Raw genomic sequence first — 22,824 nt, forward strand, 5'->3', positions numbered from 1 at the left:
CTTCTGGTATCTTCCTCAATTTCTTTCTCCAAAGATGAAGTTCTTATACTATAGATATTTCACTTGCTTTGCTAGAGTTACGTCAGGGCATTTTATATTATTTGTGGCTATTGTGAAGGTTAAGGTCTCCCTGACTTCATTCACATCCCATGTATCCCATGCGTGGAGTATGTCTACAGATTTCTTTGAGTTAATTTTGTATCCAGTCACTGTGCTGAAGGTATTTATCAGCTCTAGAAGTTCTCTGATAGATTTTTTTGGCTCCCTTGTATATACTATCATATCATCTGCGAATAGTGATACTTTGACTTCTTCCTTTCTAATTCGTATCTCCTTAATGTCCTTTAGTGTTATCATTGCTCTGCCTAGAACTTTAAGTATTATATTGAAGAGGTGGGGGAGAGTGGATGACCTTCTATTGTCCCTGATTTTAGTGGAAATACTTAATTTTTTTCACCATTTAATTTGATGTTGGCCATTTGCTTGCCATATACTGCCTTTATTGTGTTAAAGTAGGCACCTTGTATCCCTGCTCTCTCCAAGACTTTTAACATGAAGGGGTGTTGGATTTTGTCAATCATTTTTTCCAGCATCTAGTGAGACAAATATGTGTTTTCTTTTTTCTTTTATTTTTCCTTTCAGTTTGTTTACAAAGTGGATTACATTGATGGATTTTCCTATATTAAACCACCCCTGTATCCCAGGGACAAAGCCTACTTTATGATGGTAGATGATGTCTTTGATGTGTCCTTGGATTTGGTTTGTGAATATTTTAATGACTATTTTTGCATCAATGTTCATACAGAAAATTCGTCTGAAATTGTCATTCTTTGCTGAGTCTTTGTGTTGTTTAGGTGTCAGGGTGACTGTGACTTCAGAGAATTAGTTTGTCAAGTTTCTATTTTGTGGAATATTTTAAGGAGTATTGGCATTAGATCTTCTTTGAAGGTCTGGTATAATTCTGCACTAAAACAATCTGGCCCTGGGTTTTTGTTTGTTTGTTTGTTTGTTTGTTTTTTGGTTGGGAGGTCTTTAATAACTGCTTCTATTCTCTTAGGGGTTATAGGACTTTTTAGATAGTTTATCTGATCTTGATTTAACTTTGGTAAATGATATCTGTCTAGAAAATCATCCATTTCATTTAGATTTTCCAATTTTGTGGACTACTTCTTCTTCTTCTTCTTCTTCTTCTTCTTCTTCTTCTTCTTCTTCTTCTTCTTCTTCTTCTTCTTCTTCTTCTTCCTTTTTTCTCTCCTCCTCCTCCTCCTCCTCCTCCTCCTCCTCCTCCTCCTTCTGCAAACAGAGTGGTGAAGAGGAACTTGAGAAGCTGCTGGATTCTGAATTCAACAGAGAAGATGTGTGAGGGCATCACAGAATGCCCATGACTGACAAACTGAGGATATTCATGAGAGTATTGCATGCATACTTCCATATGTACATAACACCCATATGCCTTCATTCAAACATATTCCTACTTGAAAAAGACAAGGGAATGAATGACCGTATAGAAGTGTGGATGTTTTTCCTGTCAAATTTGTCTCTCAGTTTTTACCTTATTAAATGTTTTAGAGGTATGATTCCTGCTCCGTTCCATTTAATTCAGTGGGTATGCATTTTATTCTTAGTGACTCATTAATGATCAAATCATTTCTTCATTTTCTCTACTGAGAACAGTACAGATAACATCCTTATATGTGTCTTTCTGTTCGTGACAAAATTATTATCTTTATTCATCAAATCACACTATGCTCATTTCCTAGAACCATAAACTATAAACTTCCTCTGTATTTATGCTCAGAAAAAGGTCACCCTGCTTCAAGAAATACCATTTTTAATGTTTTTAAAGATATGTAATATTTGACTGACATAGAATTTATTATAAATGTAGTATGTTGTTAAAATGTGCATATTTTAAGATTGTGATTTACAATAATCACCTGGATTATTGTAATCCATAATTATATGGATGTTACATGTGTAAAGTGGTCTGAAAACTCCTTATAAATTTAAACATCCATCTACCCAAGTTGTTTACTTATGGACAGTGAAGATATACATGGCTATAAAAAGTTAATGGTTGCATCATTCACAATAACACTACACTAAGCTGGAAACCCCAAAAAACCCTTCAGGAACCAAACAGTTCTTCTGCATTGTTACTTACACTGCAAAGGACCCACTGCTGGTAGAACATTATGGGTGATGCTCAGATAAAATAGGTTAAACAGGATGGGATAGACACAAAACTATGTTCTTTGTCTTTTTATAGATGAACAGGTCAGTCTAAGCCACAGTAAAAGACATAGAATGTGATTGATCTGAGAAGCTTACTGTGTGCCAATCATTCATTAAAAAAATTGATATTGACCCAAGATAGAATGGACATGTTAACAGAGTCACACTTTTCTGTCTACAAGAATTTGCTTTGTGTTATTGTCATGAAATACTGGAGGAGACAACAGATGTCAGAAAAAAAAACTGTTCTCTGACCTCCAGACATGCTGTTGCATATCTTCACATGTGTGCATGCACACACACACACACACACACACACACACACACACACACACAGAAATAATTGTAAAATAGTAATAAGAAGTGATAGTATAATGATAAAATGGAAAATAGCATTTTTGTTAAATTTATTCTGAGAAGTGATAGATTGAATTTGTATCTACCTACCATCTGTCTAGGTGTATTCTCTACCAGTTATCTATCTCTCATATAAATTCATCTACCTTTCATCCACATAGATATTCCTTGGTTTTGTGTATCCGTGCGCACGTGCCCGCGCGCACGTGTGTGTGTTATATGTCTGTGTATGAGAGAGAGAGAGAGAGAGAGAGAGAGAGAGACAGAGAGACAGAGAGACAGAGAGACAGAGAGAGACAGAGAGAGACAGAGAGGGGTAGAAAGGAGGGAGATATATATATATATATACATATATATATATATATAGAGAGAGAGAGAGAGAGAAAGAGAGAGAGAGAAGAGAAGAGAAGAGAAGAGAAGAGAAGAGAAGAGAAGAGAAGAGAAGAGAGATTGGTAAATCTCACAACCTTATTTCTATAAGCTTGAAAGCCAAACTTGTTTAAGGTTAGACCCTATTCCCACACACACTATAAAAGTTGAATCTTTATTAAGTCAACTTACTGAGACACTAAACCTTTCCAAAGCATTTCTTCTAGATCTGTCAACATATAAGGCTTCTGAGCACCCTTTGCTTTGTCAAATTGAAAAATAATAAAACAGGATATAATGGAAAATACAGTGAGAAAGTACATTGTTACTCATATAACAAAACTACCCTTATATAATTTACCATCATGTTATTCCTAATAAAATAAGAATAGTTGAACTTCAAAGATCAAGTGTAAATTAGTCATGAAAATTGTCCCCTGACTTCAGTAGGACTGGAGATATTTATGCAGGAGAGATTAATATTAGGATGTGTGTCTTTTCCCATTAAGTTGGACATGGCATTTACTGTTTTCAAGCTGAGTGGCTATGATCCCCCACAGAGTGTATCGTAAGATCAGGAATGAGTCTGTTAACATCCCCACATTTAGAGAAGTTGGAGCCCCAATGGGGTTATTACACAGAGATCACCAGGTTTCCTGCAGTCCTCATGAAGCCCTACCAGAGGTTGTATAAGAGCAGAAGATTAACAAGGGAGGAAGATGGGAATCCATATAGTGTAGCCACATTTAGACCTATGAATGTGGAACAAGCTTTCCTGAATTTTCCATGGTTTGGGTCAGGTTCTTGAATTTTAGAGTTACCCTTACATCATACCTCCATGTGAAATAGCTTCCGCTGATGATCCCAGTGAATGCTTGAGTCATCAAAAGGGATTTGGACGAGTCTTCTCTTCAGTGTCTGCTCTATCTAGAGTGATTATGTATTTCTTTATGACTCCCTAGGGAAATCAGGTGGTTCTTGTCATTGTATCACATGACTTCTTTGAAGTACAAGGATGAGGTCATCTTCTGAAGATCAGGAGATGTCAGGTGCTCAGAGCTATGCAGGGAATAAGGAACATCTGGAATTGAATTTTTTTCTGAAAAGCCCAATCTGAAGGTCTAACAATGTATCACAGAAATTAAAAGTTGCCAAGGCTAATCAAGCCATCAAATCTAAGCTAGATCTTAGAGTAATAAATATGCCAGGAACTTTTGGATAGCTTTGTTTTGGGCAGCAGCAAGACAGAAGAACTCCTGCTGTAGCCCTGGTAGAAGCAAGGGATTTATTTTCAGATGACAGTGTTAATCCTCAACCTCATTGAATAGAGAAGTATCTCCATGGAAGACTGGCTCAGGAGGAAAAAAAAACCTGTCCCCTATATAGGTGGCACCATCTCCATGCTGGAGACCTGGGTAAAACAAATGGGGTGCAGGAGAGAAAACCAGAAAGCTCATAGGCATATTATTTTCTCTTCTCCCTACCTCTTCCTCCTCGTCCCTATCCCCCTTTGTTTCCAGACCAAAGATAGGTGATTGGCTCACAGTCACATGATTCTGCAGAGATGTTCTATACTGACTTGAAACCATAGGCGGGAAGCTCAGGAGCCATAGTCATGTGAAAGCTGAGCAGATGGCTTTGACCATGTTTGATTTCCTGTAAATAATTTCAGTTATATTAATAATAGCAGTTACTATTGCATATATCATGCAGACTGTCATGCAGAGATGAGTCTCATGAAGCGCTACTCCTCACTGGGCAGTCAGTTGGTGCTGATGAACCAGGTGACATTTTCCTCAGTGGTATAGTCCCCCACCCTCACCCCCACCCCCAACCTATTCAAGTTAATGCCACTCATTCTTCCTGCAAGCATCTGTGATTAAACTCAGTGGATCAAAAATAACAGACATTGAAGAAGGAGAGGTTTGTAGGAGGAGGAGGGGAAAGAGGAGGAAAGGGAGGAATTTCTTAGAAGAAAGGGATGAGGGAGAGTAATGTGGGGTGAAATGACTAAAAATTCAGTGCATATGTTTATGAATTTGTCACTTTTTAAAAATTTTTAGTTAGCATAATTTTTCTGTATACTTTGCAGGGTACACTTATAAAACTTACTTTGTCTGTATTGTGAGAAACAAACTCAAAATTATACTCCAATTTTACATTTTTAAGAAAGGTAGTTCCTGTCACCGTTTAGCGTGTCTTTATCATTTCTGATGTATCGTCTACTAAATTGTACAGAAGGGTTATCCTACATTTAGTGAGAATATTAATTTTAGTCTGCAGAATCCAGGTTAGGAGTCTGTTAATGAGCTGTGGGCATTTCAAATTTATGATTTATTTTTATTCATAATCTATGTGAGATTTTGCCCGTGTATACATATACAAATCATGTGTGTTAAGTGCCTGAGGATGCCAGAGGAGAGTGGATTGCCTGAAACAGAAGTTCCATATGATTGTGACCCACCATGGGTGCAACCAGTCCTATGTCCTCTACAGGAGTAGCCAATACTCCAAACTAATGAGCCCTCTCCCAAGAAATGCTTTCTAAAAGGCTTCCACCGCTGTAAATTTTACAAGTACTCTTTATTTCCAAGTTCCAGAAAGATTCAACAGAGCATTAGATCCACGTGGCTTACAGGGTATCTATATAGCCATTTAGTTTTAAAGAACATTTAATTGTTCAAGGCTTATTAAGCCTTTAATTTAAAATAAAACAGGAAGTATTCTGTGATGAGAATGTTCTCTTCCTGTTGAATCAGATGTTTAAAAGCTAGGGAAATTCTTTCTTACAAGCAAGTACAAGTTGGGATCGGGCTAAAACCAACACAAATGATGCGTTTTTCTTGAATAGAAATAATAAAATATGTTTAGTTCAGATATCAAACCCATGCAGACATCTTCCAGGATAAGTGGCTTTTATTATCCAATGACTATGTTTTTCTAGGTGACAAATCCAAATCTTGAGCAGGCCCTATGATTTGGGTGTGGTAACCATGACTCATTCAGAACTCCTTGTGCTGTTCCTAATGGAGGGCCTCCTGAATTATACCTTGCCAGAACCAAAATAGCTATTTTTAAATGTTCTAAAAAGACATTCTGGCCGGTTAGGACTGCATTGTTAGTGTCACAGTTGTGATGTTTGGCTGTTCAAATAAAAATGCTGGTCATAGACATAGAGTGTAACACCTGTAGGATTGACCCATCATTGGGTACAGCTCCCGGACACACGGAACTACTGAATGTGTTAACTCCAGTAAGGAAACCGGGTGGAGTTTGAAAGAAAGAGGCACCTCAGTGATACCTTCTGAGATACACAGCCATGGTGATTCAGAGAGTAGAACAGAATTATGTTCCTGTCCTGTGACATTGCCTTTGTGCATCACAGCAAATATTGCAAGTGCACTGAGATCAAACTGCAGGTGCAACAAGAATTCAGGCATAGACGATAGATATCCTAAGGGCAGGGTTCTCTGCCAGGACAGGAGAACTTTTAAGTTACACTGATGGGGTGCTGGTGCATGGGAAGGTGAGGGTCATTGCTGTGAGAGTGGCGGACCATGCCTTAGACCTCCCTCCTGGCACACAAACCAGGACACCAGGTGTGAGTAGTTTCAGGCCGTCTTCAGTGAAGACACATACTCTCTTCTGTAAGTCTAAGCTGTTAGTATGTTCCAGGAGTCATGTGATAGGAATTTCCTGGCTAAAAGTCTCAGTGATCATCACAGAAATCTCATGAAGTGGTGGTTACACCCTATTTTCCAGGGCTAGAGAGATGGCTCAGTGGTTAAGAACATTGACTGCTCTTCCAGAGGTTCTGAGTTCAATTCCCAGCAACCAGATGGTAGCTCACACCATCTTTAGTGGGATCTGATGCCCTCTTCTGGTGTGACTGAAGACCGGGAGAGTGTACTCATAAACATAAAATAAATCCTTTTTAAAAATGTTTAAAAAGTAATCTACTTTCTACAGATGAGATAAATATGTGACCCAGATCAGTTCATAAGTAATTGAGCAAACCAGCTTGTAAATGGGGGTCTAGAAATGGTATGTCTGTGGTGACTCGTAATCTAAAACTTTTTGACAGTGTGGCTACACTGTCAGCATGATACTTTCTAGATTTCCCATATGATTTTCTAGTAAAACCACAACCTGTAAAACCACAGGCTCAGGGACCAGTTTTTATTTCAATACACTTTAGAGGTGTATTTCCTCATACATATGCCTTTTAAGAAAAAAACAGCATTACACATCTAATTAAAGAAGGCATCATAAAATTTTGATTTCGTCGCTTAATGGTAAAGCTGAAGACAAAAGGAGCTTGACAGGATTCAGCTTCAGAGAAGCGTACCCCAGGGCTAGAGAGGTGGCTCAGTGGTTAAGAGCAATAGCTAATCTTACAGAGGACCCAGGTTCAGTTCCTAGCTCCCACATAATGGTGCACAACCATTTTTAGCTGCAGATCAAGAGGATTCAGTGTATCTTCTGACCTACTTCATTCAGCTCCTACATGCATATGTGTAGGATATGTGGTGCACTCAGGTGTACACATGTATTCACAAATAAATACATACTCTTTAAAGTGAGACTGCCCTAGCTATATTAGAGGGAAAAGCACTGCTCTGAAGAATAGTCGTGCATGAGGCAGGGTGAGAGAGGCAGGACCAGAGACCACCCAACAGCCACAAGTACCACACAGTCTACCTGGTCATGCTTCTCCGCTGCTGGATCTACTCAGGACACATTCAGCTCTGACTGAGCAGCATTCTCTACTGTTCACTCCTATTTTGGAAAGCTTTAAGCAGCCTCACGGTCCACCATGCCCCTCACCAGGGAACCCCCTCCCATACCGTTGTCTCTCAGTGAACACTGTGTCTGGGCATGCGTACAAGAGATTTTCTCACGCTACTCCAGTTTACTTTCCAGCCTCTTTCTGGCTATTACCTTGACTAAGCGCTCACACACACACACACACACACACACACACACACACACACACACACTACCTCAGTGTATTCCTGGTTAAGCAGAAGGAATAAAGCAAGATGAGTTTTCTCATGAGAAATTCCCCCAAGAGGCGACTGTAACCAGTTGTTCTAGAGAAACTAAAGCCAAATGTTAAGAGCAGGGTAGCAGGGTACTTGTGGTTCCGTCTTCTACTTCTTCCCTTGGGGCGTCCAGGTATTGCTGTACATGTTGACTCTTGCCCTGACGTGTCTGGGTCAGCAGATTCCTCATAGGACGGTGAGTCGAGGGAGATGGGAGTGGGAGTGAGTTGTGGGGGTGGGGGCGGGGGCTTCTCCAAGATTTTTAGTGTTACAGCTCTTGGGTTACAGCTCTTTTAGGTAATAACATTCAGCGAAACGGCTCTCTCGGATGATATTCAGCGAAGCAGTTTGTACACATACACTTTATTTGGGATAAACCAAGGGGTATGTTTATGAACCTTGGAGAGCGGGAAGGGGTTCTTCTTAGGCTGAAGCTTAAGGTTCCCGGGGATACCTCATTTGCATGGAGAGGCATTCCAGGAAGTTGAACCTGTAATTTCACCGAAGATGACATGACATTCTTCAGGTGGAAGATTGGGGGTCAGCCTGTCCCCCATTCCCTGATCAGGCAGAGAAGAGGAAGCTCCGTTAAGAAAGGGAGTCCTCCATTTTGCACCCTGCTGAGGAAGCCTGTTTAGACCTGGTAGACAACAGCTTTATTAGCAGGGAACAACAGGTAGTCAAGATCAGATAGGACAGGTGAGTTCTAAGACTCTTTTACCCCCGTGTTTACAGATAATTTCTCTCCTCACGCCAGGCTTCTCTACTTCAGTTCTATATTTTCAGCACACAAGGTCATAGCTTTATTTAGAAATGTACTGTTTTTTCCTAATTAAAACAAGATATGCTAGTGAAAGGGCGACTTGTGAAGAGCTTGTTGGGGGTCTGGCACAAGAGTGTGGTCTTGAGTCTCATCCAAATGTGCTGAATGCATGCACCAAAGTTTAAATGAATAAATTAATTTCAAAGATACAAGATGCTGGACTGTGATAAATAGCCCTAAAATAAAGTGGCCGTGGATGTTCTTCCACAGAGAAAATGACGAATGGGATTAAAGAAGCAGGGAAGGAAAGAGATAAGAGCCCGCAGCAAGGAGGCTGTAAGGAATCTTGCCCTCCCTGAAACACTCAGTTGGGAGGAGTCAGATGGTGAGTTTTCCCAGCTCCCTGACTGCAGCTGTGGGCAATGTCAGGCAATTCTGGTTGGAGATTCTAGGCCAGTGCTCAGTCTTAGCTTAGCCACTGAGAGGTGCAAGGATGGTTCTGGCTGGGAGAACTAGGAAGGACTTAGGGGAAAATCCAGAGTATAAATCTTACTCCTGTGAGTAGCTATGATCCAGATTTCACTTATACACAGAGACCCAGGACTAGAAAACCCCATAAAGGACAGATAGGGACGTTGTCTCTATAGCTCTATAGGGGCGTTTTGTACCATGCACTTACACCTAGGAAATGTTTTTATTTCCTCTAGAGGAGGTACAATTCTGTACCAGTGTGCCTGTTCTGTGTCCCTGGGCTGTGTGTCCCTGTTCTGTGTGCCCCTGATCTGTGTGTCCCTGTGCTGTGTGTCCCTCTTCTGTGTCCCTGTGCTGTGTGTCCCTGTTCTGTGTGCCTCTGTGCTGTGTGTCCCTATTCTGTGTGCCCCTGTGCTGTGTGTCCCTCTTCTGTGTCCCTGTTCTGTGTCCCTGTGCTGTGTGTCCCTGGTCTGGTTCTGTGTTCCTCTTCTGTGTGTCCCTGATCTGTGTCTCTGTGCTGTGTATCCCTGGTCTGTGTGTCTCTGTTCTGTGTCCCTCTTCTGTGTCCCTTTTTAAAGAAGTGATTTACTTTATTTTTAATTATGTGTAGCTTCTGCATCTGTACATGTATGTGAAGTTGCTTTGGAGTCCAAAAGATAGTACCAGACACCCTGGGAACAAACTTAGGTCTTCTAGGAGACCACTCTACCTACACCTTTAACCTGCTAAGCCATCTCTCCAGTCAGTAGTATTTTTCTTTACGTTTCTAATTACTTTTACTCAAAGATAAGTATTCAAGAGAGACTACATTAGTGCTTGCATTGCATTGAAATCCCGTGGTATTTTTTCCTGCTCTTGTTTTATGTAATTTCTGAAATCAAGGAAGATATTAGAGTCCACCCACACTGGTTATGATCCCCAGTGTCAAAATTCTAGGCTGATCTCCATGGTGCAGCCATCAGTGCTTGGTTTCTGACAGATGGGAAAAAGTCTCAACACATGTTTGTTTGTTTGTTTGTTTTCATCTGTCAAAGGTCTGTACCACGTGGGCATCTGGAACCTGGCGGCCTGTGACTGGGTTTCATGTTTGAAGCTTTAGTTCTGCTGTGAACAGCCATCTCTTCTGTCTTACACATTTTCCCTTATTTCATTCATATCATCTCATGGTTTAGAACGTTCTCCTCCTATGCTAATGTACCCAGCCTCTTTAGACCAGCCTGGAAGCTAATGTTATGGTTATAAATAAGTCTTCAAGTACAAAATAACCTGTATTTGTTCTTTATTTATTCTGAAGAGGATGTACTTTTATTTTATAGGAACTCTTACCACGATACTTTATTGCACAATCAGCTGGTGACACTTACATAAGTGTCTCTCACATTGAAAATACTGGAGAGAGAAGTCGAATTGTTGCACTCTTGCCTTATTTACTGCAGAGAGTGGGGACACTTAACTAGACACGCTTTCAGAAAATATCAGGGCTTAACCATCATGTCTTCTATAACTCTGTGGTTTGGAGGATCTGAGATGAACTGAAATTAGGAATAGGCATCCCTAACGGAACCCCACAGACTCAGGATAGGAAGCCGTGCTGAATCCAGGCTCCCCATCAGGAATCAATGCGGAAGGTCATCAAGCATGAAGAAATCTGAAGAAAGAAAGCTTTGACTGTGAGGTGACAGACATACAGACTGGCCCTATTGTGGTTTCCTTTCTCACTGTGTCAATGTTCCAGAATATCAAGTTGCACACTTGGAATCTATAATCAACTTCTCAATGATACTTCATAACACTGAAACAAATGACTATGCTAATAAGAGGGGGAAAGAGAAGGAAAAAGAAAAGAACAAACAAAAATATCCACAGGATAATATTGTCATTGTTCAGCGCAGGCACTGAGACCCAGGTCAAGTTTGGCACCAGCTGGTTATTCCTTTCAAACTCTTAATAAGGAGCTGGAGACAAGGAAACTGAGGTCCATTGGATTTAAGGAACAGAGAAATCATGTCCTATCAGGGATCAAGACAACTCATCAACTTCCTCTACTCCATCTCACTGATGACTCTTCCTAATGCAACACATTCTTCTCTTTTAGAAAATGTTTGGTTTAAAAACATATAAAAACATTCCATCTGAAGACTTGAGGTGAAACTTAGTAGAAGATGGTTCCCGTACCATTTGCAAACCCTGGGTTCCATCCTTTGTACTGAAGAGAAAGGAACAAACAAAACAGCTTTGCCATGTACAGTGCTATGTTTCGTTCATTTTTAAGATTGTACTTACTGAGTAGCCCTTCCCACAGGTGTTCTAGATCTCCTGCTTTCTTTGTGGGCTCCATAAGCTGAGACACTTCCTTTGATTCTGTGGAGACTAGCCCACATCTACAACTTTATGTTAATTGAAATTATCAAAGAGAATAGATTATCCTTAAAGGCCTCTTTACTTGTACTGTGGTGTCTTCCCTGCAATTTCAAAGAGCTGAAAGGAATGTTTAAAGGTCAAACAATGCCCCAGGATTTCATTTCTGTATTTTAATTGAGGGGCGTACAAATGCATAGTTCCCATGATCCCAGAAATGTGTCTAGGGACCTGGAGGCACAACAATGTTCATTCCTGCTTGAGTTGGCTTTCTCCATGGCGGAGAACATGACCAGTGAAGAGTGAATGGGGTGTAACTAAATGGTGAGCATGAGTTTAACATGTGGGAGGCAGCAAGACACAAGGCAATGAATTGCAAGAATGAAGAGTATTTACAAGGAGACAACAGGAGACTGTCAGGCATGGGGGGACTTAGTGTTTGAGTTTTTGTCTCACTGAACCAAATTAGAGTCTGTGACCTACCCCAGGGATGCTTCTCTTATCTATACAATAACTACCCCCAAACACTCTCTTCAAGCCCAAATTCTTACTCCATTTTCACTTAATTAGGCAAAGTAAACTAAACTGCCAACCCTGGTAGTAGTGAAGATACAGACCAACATCCCATATAGATGAAAAAAAAAAGTTGGGGATACATATATTAAGTTCCAGACATCTGTTCATATTATTATATTACTTGATGACAGCAGTACTCATAAAAAAACCAACCAACCAACCAAACAAAAAACAAACAAACAAGCAAAAAAGCCAGACTAGTTCATCCTCAAAGTCCAGTAAGCAGTAGCTTCAAGAGACCAAGCACAGAGTGTTGGTGAGTAGAGACATCCTGCGGAATGTGTGCAGCTGGTGACTACAGCCTGGGAATTCAGTGCACCAATATTCAAAGTAAGGACCGGGAGAAATGCAAGATCTCAGCAGCTGAGGGATGAGTAAGTGCTTACCAATCCTGCCTTGCAGTTGTTCCAGGAGCATTTAAACCAGTGGCCGTTCTTAGTGTAGTCTTCTTAGTCCTGAAAACCAGATGCCCAGTGAGGATTGTTGCTGGGAGCATCAGGAGAGGGCAAGGGGGGATTTTTTCAATCTTCCCAAGCCTTTCCTTTCCTAACCTCCTCTTCTCTTCCCCATCCCCTTCCCTTCACTACACTTCTCTTCCTTCCCTCCTCTTTTTCCTTCCCTACCCCCTCTTCCCTTTCCTCCCCTCTTCTTCCCTTCCCTCTCCCCCTCTTCTTTCTCCTTTCTCTTTCCCCCTCCCCTTCTCTTCCCTTTCTCTCCCCTTCCCTTTCATCCTCTCCTCTTCCCTTCCTCTCATCCTCTTTTCCTTTCCTCCCCTCCTCTTCTGTTCTTTCTCCCACCTCACCCCAAAACTTAAAGTCATTCCAAGAAGTAATTTAAAGCTAACAAACGAACACAGATGTATGTTCTGACATGTAGTGGATTCATTGGTGTCCAATGAGAAGGTGAGTGACTGGGATTAAATGAATAAGTGTACTTCTTTGCCTCACACAGAGACATTGCTGTTTTGACATTCCCCCATGCACCAGCATTAGTGTAGAAGAATCAACCTGTGTCCTGAACCCACTAGGTAATAGCCACGTAACAAAATACACTAAATACAAAAATCAGTAGCAGGCAATTAAACTGATTTCTAGAAAATGAGTTCACGTCTTCCTCCAAGTGAACAGAGGGATTGGCTGTATAATCTTTGTTAGTGACCTGCATCCATGTAGCAGGAACAGTGGGGCCACCTCTATGTAAATACTGGGGGCCAAGGAGCCACAAAAACATCTCTTACAGGAGGACCTAATTGAGGACTGCCTGAGAGACCAAGGATTGCTGATGAGACAATGCCAGCCAACGGAGAACTGCTGATTAGAAGAGCTGCTTTCTTGGGACCAATGGGTCATGGGTGGAGGGTATTAAAGGAGCTTACAACAGTACTCAGGTGAGTTTGCTTGTTCTCACCTACTTCTAGACTCTGTGTTGTTGACTTTGTACCACCACATTGCCTCCAACTCCAAGGGCAGGCAGGATCAGCAGGGGAGTAGTCCAGGGCTCAGGCAACACATTCACTCTGGACAAGTGTATCAGTAATATTCATTTTATTACTTATAGAAGTTCAGTGAATATCAAGATAAGTTTGCATTTAGATGTGATTTTTTTCATCTGTTTTATAATGTCTTAGTTTTTAAGTTTCATATTAACATTGCCCAGATCAATAGCAACAGTGTTTTGGTCCTATACCTTTCAGATTATACAGTTCTTTGTTCTCTCCTCAGGTAGTTAATGTTTAATTATAATCGTCATATAGAATCTTGGGATACTTCCTAAAATATGACCCTGAAATGCAGATGGTGTGCTTTTTGTTGACATCGGCTCCTTATTTTCTGACATGTAATGTTACTGTTAAAAGAAAACATGCCCGCTAGGCAGGGGTGCCACCCACCTTTAGTACCAGTACTGGGGAGGCAGAGGCAGGCAGATCTCCATGAGTTTAAGGCCATCCTGGCTTACAGTGTGAGTTCCAGGACAACTAAGGCAACACAGAAAGTCCTGCGAGGGAATGAATCCATTTTCATTCTTCTTCCTATCTTTCCTTTCTCTGTTATTGTTTTGTCCTGTGATATTTAAGAGAACATTGAGTTGGTTATCACTGTTTATATGCCATGACAAAATAAAAACCCACCCACTATTGAATATCCAGTATTAACCGATTCCACTGCATTATTGTTATCTATTAAACATCCTGGCTCTTGAAAAACCCCGGGAAGCCACTCATACACGCAGTAGTAGATGCTCAGTGAGCTCGCCAAGTGCAGTAAGACGGCTATGGGTGGTTAATACTCAGAAGAGCCACAGGGAACTTGCAGTGCAGCTGCATGGTTTTGTCTTTAATCCATCCTTAGGAATAGATAATTTACTAAATTGCTGTTGTGTTAATGGCTACTCATAGCACTGCCATAAGTCAACAACAGATGGGTATAAAAATTGGAAGACAGTGCAGACATGGTGTGATAAGGAACAGAAGAAAGAACGAAACAGTGAACTAATCAATGACCTTAGTCCCTCACACTGCTATAGTAAAACAGCAATGTTGGTGGCTCTCAAGCTACTGTGCACTGTTCTGGAAGCTGGAAGTTTAATGTCAGTTAGCATGAGCAGGCTAATTCTAATGAAATCTCCTCCCCTCTCCATTTGGAAGCTGCCATTTCCTCTTAAATCCTCAGATTATAGTTTAGATATAAAATGTCCCCACAAGGCTCATGTTGGAAGTCTCAGTTCCTACCTAGCAGACTGAGACCTAATCAATGGGTTCAAGTATTGATAAATTAATAAACTTGTAAGATGAAGGAATTGCTAGGAAGAGGAGCCTCCTTGGAAGGTGTGGGATCGCCAGTGACGTGCTCCTGGTGCAGCCCATGGCATCCATCCTTTCTGCTGCTCTCTCTGCTTCCTGGTTGCCTGGCAGTACTTTACTTTATGTTGACTTACCTTCTATGGCTCTGTGGCCTAAAAATAATGGTACCTGGTAGCCATGCATTAAAACTCTGAAACTGTGTGCCCTAGTAAATACTGGTCCCTGAAACTGTTCTATTCAGATGTGTGTCATGATAACAGAAGTACTATTAACCATGAAATAACACAGTAGATGATCTTTCTGTGGTAATCCAGAAGGAGCTGCACTCTCATGAACTAGTTGCTCCCACAACCCCACAACCCCACAACTCCACAACCCCACAACCCCACGACCCCATCCCACATATAAACAATTATTTTTCTTAATTGTATATATCTCTCTGAGAGTACACATGTGTGTTTTATGTACATGAAGGTATTAAAACTGTATGTGGTCATGGAGGAAAGAACTTCACGTTCAATGTCCTTTCCTATCACTGTCTTCTTGTCTTTTGAGGCAGATTTTATCTCAAAATGTGTGGCTTGTGTTTTTTCAAATAGGTTGGAAACCTCACTGACTCTCCTTTTTCCATTATAAATATGTGGGTGAATGTGTGCAAATATGAGTGTGTGTGGTATGAGGGAGTGCTTGAGTGTATGTGTGTGGGGTTAGTGTGTACATATGTGAGTGTGTGTGGTGTGGGGGGGTGCTTGAGTGTTTGCGTGTGTGTGTGTGTGTTGAGTGTGTGTATATGTGTTTGTGTATGTATGTGTGTGGTGAATGTGTGCATATGTGAGTGTGTGTGGCTGTGCATATATTTGTGTGTATATGTGATTATGTGCAGTGTCTCTGCATATATGAATGTGTGTGTGATTGTCTGCAGTGTTTGTGTGGAAGTGGCACCCACATGTTACAACACATGTATGGAGATCAAAGGAAGTCTTTGGGGGAACTGGCTCCCACTGTCTGTCTTATTCCAATGGGGCCTTCTTATATCTGCTGCAGTGTCTGTACCCATCTAGCTTCTGGCTGATTCTCCTCTCTCTCTCCACTTCACTGTCAGAGAACAATTGTGCTACAACATCTGACATGTTTACGTGAGTCCTAGGACTGAAATCAGGCTGTCAGTTTCCTGTACCTAGTGCTTTAACCCTTGGAGCCATCTCCCCACCCATCACATCTGGGAAGGTAATGGTTTCAATGCTAGAGTTTACAGGTACAGAAGCTTTGAGTCCTAAACAATCCTTCAGAGACACAATGGCAACAAGGGTCTGCTCTGTATGAGATTTGTATCAAGAAAGTGTTGTGAGTGCTTAGTTGCTAGAAAAGCTAGTTATACCCATCTTTCTGAGGGGGCATTTTCCCCACATGGGCATTGGCAGAGGATCATTCAGTTTTCAAACTAGGGTGAAGCATTTTAGACCTTCCTTAAACATTGGGTGGTGAGCCTTTTATTCCCTGAGCCATCTCTCCAGCCCACACCGGACCATTCTAAGGGACATAATAAGAATAGCAGAAAAGAAAAGTCTGTGAAACTCAACATTTACAGATATCCATTGCTGGGGAAAAAAACTGACTGAAAAGCAGTATAATTTAATCCAGAAGATTTTTTTTAAATTTAAAGCCTTAAGGACACAGGCAACATTAAATCAATTTTATACGAGCATGATGAGGTGATCAATAAAGGTTTTAAAGCATAAAATACATTAGGATAAAATGATGCTGGCTAATGGAAGAGAACTGAAATCCAATGAGGACAACTCAGTACTAGGAACAAAGAGAACTGTTCCTGTCCTAAATGGAGAGTAGTGAGTGAGTTTCAAATTGTTGTGGATTGGGACTTCTCTGGCTGTGAACCCACATGTACACCATGTTTTGAACCCAGATGTACACCATGTTTTGTCTTAAATGGTCAGTTTCCATGATATTGGCCATCATATCCTATATGAATCATCCTAATCCATCACTGATATTTTAGACTCAAATTTAGAGGGATGAATGGTCATGTCATGTTTTTAAAAAATAAAACAATCACAGGATCGGAATTTTAAAGGCTGCCATTTTGGAGAACGGTCTCCTCAGCAGTATCCAGTACTTGTGTGGAGTCTGATTTCATATGAATGGCCTTTCAAGTGTTGCCTATCTCTGAAAACGCGGAAAGAGAATTTGTGGCATGTGGGCTTGTTGTATGAGTACGTGCTTATAATAATCTCTCTCTCTCTCTCTCTCTCTCTCTCTCTCTCTCTTTCTCTCTCTCTCTCTCTCTCTCTCTCTCCCTCTCTCCCTCCCTCCCTCCCTCTCTCCCTCCCTTCCCCCCTCTCTTTCTTCCCCTCTCTTCCCCCTCCCAATCTCTCTGTCTGTGTGTGCACATGCGCATGTGTATAGAGTAAGAAAAACATACAAAGAGGCAGGGAAGATGTGTATATGACATGGGGAAGGGGGAAGATGAAGGAATGTGTCAGCTGACCACTGTGATGTCCTGATACTGCCTTCTCCAGGGCGCATGTGTGAGTTAAAATGGAGACTGTAGACCAGTACTAGCCACAAGCAGAACTTAAGTATAGATGAATTGTTATTAATCATTAGTGGAATTAGCAGCGAGTTGATTGAACATTTTAAATCATTGTCACATGAGTTGTTTCCGAGAGTCCAACAGCCACCGCTTTGCGTTCTTCCAAACTGACCTCAGTCCACATCAGCAGGCGGGAATCCTTAGGAGGCCTGAAAAGGGAAGAAAGAATCGGGTTCCACAAAGCCTTCTCTTCTCCAGCAGTCTTGACCACAGATTCAGGCACTGGTTGGATGCTGGGCCATGTGAGGAGCAGAATCTGGAATTTGAGATGGTGCGAACATGTGATCACATGACAGACAGACAGGGAAGCATAAGAAGTGGATATTGGGCAGATCTGGAAGATGTACACCAGCTACCATATTGAAACCCCAAATTTTCCACAGTCATTATCTTTATAAAATGAGATATCCTGAACAAATCACATTTTCTCCCTTAGAATCAGGATAGAAGCAAGCCGAAATGTTTGTATTCTGTTCATCATTACTAATGATAAAAATATTGATACTGATTATTACACTTAATCTTTAGTTTGTATTAGATTGTTTCCTTTGGTGAATTTTCTGTTAGGTGGATGGTGGCATGGTATATTCTAATTGGACACAAATTATAGTAATTTAGTCTCAGAAAAAAAATGTGAAATCCCACAGGCTAATAAGAGAATTAGTTACTTCTTAATATTTAGCAATGGTTCCTGTTGTGGAATCCCCTGGTGCTATTTGTATTTTGATGCTAATTCTGCTTCATCAAGAGGGGCTGCCACGATGATGAGGAGTGGATCATGTACTCTTGTGGTTTCCGGTGAACCTTCTCCCCATTTTAATTGGTCAAGTAAAGGTTAGAGCCAGTGATTGGGCAGTAGAAGGGAAAGGTGGGGCTGGAAGTTTTAGAGAGGGAGAGAGAGGAAGGAGGAAGGTAGACGTAGAGAAGGTGACTGAGAAGAGAGAGGAAGACAGAGGAAGAATAGGTGGAAGGAAGATGGAGTAGAATCGTACGGAATGCAGAAGCCACAAGTGGCAAGGGATCTCATAGCTAGGGAATAGAGTAGTGCAGTGGTAGAGCTGCCCAATATAGGTGTGCAACTTATAAATATTATAACTGAGTCGCGTGCTATCTGCACAGGCTTATTGGAGTTGGAGATTTACTGCAACAGATACATCTCGTTTTAAATGTCACACATAAGTTTAATTAAATCATAGAGTGGGTTATCAGCGATTACATGAAAGGCATTTGCAAGTCATGTGATTTTAAATATAAATAATTTTAGATTTGTAAATTTGAATGAGGAAAAATGTCATTGAAACTTCAAAATGCCCAGTATTTATGGATAAAAAGACACTCGGTGTCTCTACAGAAAACAACTATTGACTCCCGTGAGATAAATGCTTAGCTTCATTTATCCCGAAGGTCGAATATTGACTTGAGGCCATTGAGGTCACTGTTTATCTCAAGTGAAAAATAAGTCTTCATTTTTTTCCGTGGAGTCAAATGCCAATACATGTTGTATTACAAACACTAAAAATAGACTACAGTCACTCTTTAATGTTTCAGCAACATGACAGATTTCTGGGAGGGTACAACTTCTTTTGCTATAGTTTTACAAGAAATAGAATTTACCAAGATAATGGATTAACATTCTTCTTTCTCCTTTTTACCTTTTTATATGTCTTCCTTTTCTATCATCTATATCTTATCTAATCTATCTATCTATCTATCTATCTATCTATCTATCTATCTATCTATCCACCCAACCACCCATCCATCCATACTCACCTGTCTGTCTGTCTGTCTATCTATCTATCTATCTATCTATCTATCTATCTATCTATCTATCTACTATCTATCTCTTTCTCTCTGTTCTTTTCATCCTTCATGTTTCTTGAAAGTTGTCATCTACCTTACAGACACTTAAGTTCACATTCATTATTTTCCTTATGAAAGAAGAAACCGCACATGTCTTTATGTGTGCATCTTGTTTGTGTGTGTGCACGTGCATGTGTGTTTGTGTGTAAAATGTCAGGCTTGTACCCAAAAGACATAGCTGCATGCTTAGTGCTGTGTTATCTGCTGCTATATTTACATCTCCTTTACCTAAAAGTGTGCCTTCATTACCATGTTGGGGAGATAACCAGTGGCAGAATTTTCTGGACTAATTATACCATTTGAGGACACAGCTGGCCTAAATGTGCCTGGGCTAAAGAATCAATTCAGTATTTCCCAGGATGCATGACTTCTAGTGTTCAAAGGGGGTGTCTTACATACAAGATCAGGTGTCATGTCACTGCTCACAGGGGCTCAAAGGACAATGCCGTTATCTAAGTTGAGCTTTCTGGCACTGACTACTGCGTGTGACAATGACTGACACAGGCTGAAGTGGGTTTACTGACTCTGCCCTGCCTACTCTAACATCTCAACCTTCTGGTTTTCTACATGTTTAGTCCTCTCCCCAATACACAGTAAAAGGGAAGCAAGGCAAGTCTAGTCTCAGATGGCTTAGTCCTCTCTGAGGATATTTGCTGAGCGTGGATGGCTATGGCTTTATAAATATGCTCAGATGAGACAACTCTCTCAATCTGTGATCCTCTTGCCCATTTCTGGATATTACCACAGCAGATATTCAAGAGAACAAGGCACTGGTCCATATTTGATGTCTTAGAAGGGATTAGAAAAGAGCAAGTAGGACAGGCCGGAGCTGCTGGCACAGACTTCTAAGGTATAGAGTGTAGTGGGAGCCTGTTCAATTCTGATAGAAGATTTGCATTTTAACACTGAAAACCTTGCATCTTGGGGGACATTAAAGAGTCCTTCAGTCCTGGGCAAAATTTGCCCAACCTGGGTATCATGAGAAGGTTTTATATAGGGGATGCTTTTAAAAGACAGATACTGTTGACTCTGAAAATAGTCCCACTCTATCTGCTGGGACTGCTCAGTGCACTCAGGGACAGTGTAGCCTTGCAGAGTGGGGCTCAGCCTGAGCATTCTCCCAAGCCTCCCATGCATGGTCCAAATACTGTTATTGTAGAAAGTACTTACCAGTGTGGCCACCAACATCCAGTGTCGGTAAGATGCTGGGCTCAAGGGGTCTCATGTCAATGGGATGAGGAGATACCAGGATGTTCACTGAATTGAAGCACTGGCTGTGTCTCCCTAAGATACACAAGGTTCCTGGGCTTGGAACGACTTCTCTTTATATAAATGTCATCTATCTTATTCCCACAGAACTTACCAATGTTGTCACAGCATTCAGAACATTCACCTCTGAGAAAACCAATGTCATAGAGCAGAGTTGTGGCTACCGAGGTGTAGATGGAGAGTATTCTAGTAGCTGATGCCTTTTCAGGATAAGATCCTATGGTATAGGACCTAGTACACAGGTTACCATTCAGGCAGAGCATAGGTCAGAGGAAAAGGCAGTCAGAGACTTCCTCACTGGTCCTAGCAGTGGGGAGTTCTTGTCAAGTGGCAACCAAGTGTGTAGGCTGGTAGGAAGTCATCAGACTACACTATTCCAACAGTGTCACAAACTTTCCCTGCTTCTATGTCATCACGGAAGGAATATTCCTTCACAAAGACCACTAAGTTAACTTTGTTTGAATCACCAATAATGACTCCCATAAGGAAAATGTCTCCCTTCCAGCTTTTGGATGTTCTTTCTGCTATGTAGACTTTGAGTCTTCCACAGCACTCCTAATAAACGGGGCCTCAAGCCTAAACCAACTGGAAGAGGTTACTGTTTTACTTTGCTACTGTGTAGCTCTATAGATGTGAGGGAGTCTTCTGTCTTCACAACTACAGGTCTTCTCAACACAGTGTCAGAACGGTACTTCAGTTGGATGACAATAAGTGGCTGAAAGCTGGAGGGAGGCATTCTCACCTAAGGCATGGGTATTAGTCATTGATTCTTCATGGGATTGTGCACACTGTCAGAAACAGGGCCAACAACACCTGAAAATTTCCAGGTCTGCCACCCTCAGGCACATGGAAGGCCACACACTCAGCCTCAGTGCTGCCATTTTCCCACCTGCCTTAAGCCTCAAAGGAACAATGAGCTTGACTAAGAGAAGCAGGTTTGAGGTCCTGCCTGTTGAATGTGGAGCCTGACAGTGCTTCAATATAGAACTCAAAGTAAGCACAGACTTTTGAAAGAGGCTATGGCCCACCTCCTCATTTAGAAGTATAGGTGTGAAGGTGACAAGAGATCTGAAGAATCTGGGCTTCACTTGGGCTTCTGTTGTGCACCCGATACAAAGGCCTACATTCTGTATTTCCAGGCTCCATCCCTGACTGAAAAGGCAGACACAGAGGAGCCAGTCTCCAGACTACTGGATCTCAGTGGGACTGTTTTATCAATGAGGCTCATGGTGCAGCCCAGCATGTCGTCAACTGGCTTATACTCACTCCCCTAATACGGGTAAATTATTCATTTTGAAACTCCTTTTGGTACAAAAATATTCAGTAAGACAAGTACATTTTTTGCTTAATGCACAGGTAGAAAAACATAAACAAGCTGTTTGGCCCTGCAAGTCCCATCAATTCTGGCACACAGTCGTTCTCATGACAATATCTAATGCTTCTTGGCTGTGCCTTTGTAATTTCCTTTAAAAGGTGTCCTACTGGCTTATTGTCTGCATATGAAGAACTGCTTTCTTAGGCCTGATTTGAATTTTTTGTTAACTTTTATCTAATCCTCTGGCACGGCCATCTATCAGCTTCTCACTGAGATTATCTTGAGCAACTCTTGTGGAGCACTGTCTAATTCTCCTCTGAATTATTGTGCTTTCCCCAGCCACCTCTCCTTGCCAGCAATGAACTGCCTGTCCCACTGTTTTTCCTCGTGGAAGAAAATGCCTCCGTTAGGCACTGATCAGTGTATCGGCAAAGCGACTGTTGTTTGCATGGAAACCACCACTATCTAGCCATTAATTTTCTCTTCCCTTTCTGTAGTCTGTGACTATAGTTCACAGGACTGTCCCCATTTCCCAGTCAAAAACCAGCTCTTCAGAATCCAGTATAAAGAAGGCCTTCATCTTGTTGAGCCGCAAAGCCTCTTTGCCTTGCTGAAGCAGACACATAGAGTCTCTGATTTCTTTCCAGTCAACAGCCCCAAGTCTGCAGTGGGAGTAGAGTTCTGTATTCGAGCACTGGAGGTACAGCTCTTCCTGCCCACTCCTCATCAGCACATTCTCTACTTTCTTCCTGTCATGGCTAGTGTCCTGATTGAGTCAGCACAGTTGGTCATGGT

The 22,824-nt window shown here is 41.4% G+C and overlaps 1 long non-coding RNA gene across 2 annotated transcripts in view; it reads right to left on the bottom strand.

Annotated features, from left to right (window-relative positions):
• Nucleotides 1-17,423: 17,423 nt before the first annotated feature.
• LOC108348424 (uncharacterized) overlaps nucleotides 17,424-22,824 on the bottom strand; it is a 64,750-nt gene continuing 59,349 nt past the window's right edge. For both annotated transcript variants that reach the window (XR_005495061.2, XR_005495062.2), the window contains 2 exons: nucleotides 20,616-20,729; nucleotides 17,424-17,841 (listed from right to left, as the gene is read on the bottom strand). This is a non-coding gene — a long non-coding RNA (uncharacterized LOC108348424). The remainder of the gene's footprint in view (nucleotides 17,842-20,615; nucleotides 20,730-22,824) is intronic.

Source organism: Rattus norvegicus, chromosome 16, assembly GCF_036323735.1.
Source record: "Rattus norvegicus strain BN/NHsdMcwi chromosome 16, GRCr8, whole genome shotgun sequence".
NCBI lineage: Eukaryota > Metazoa > Chordata > Mammalia > Rodentia > Muridae > Rattus > Rattus norvegicus.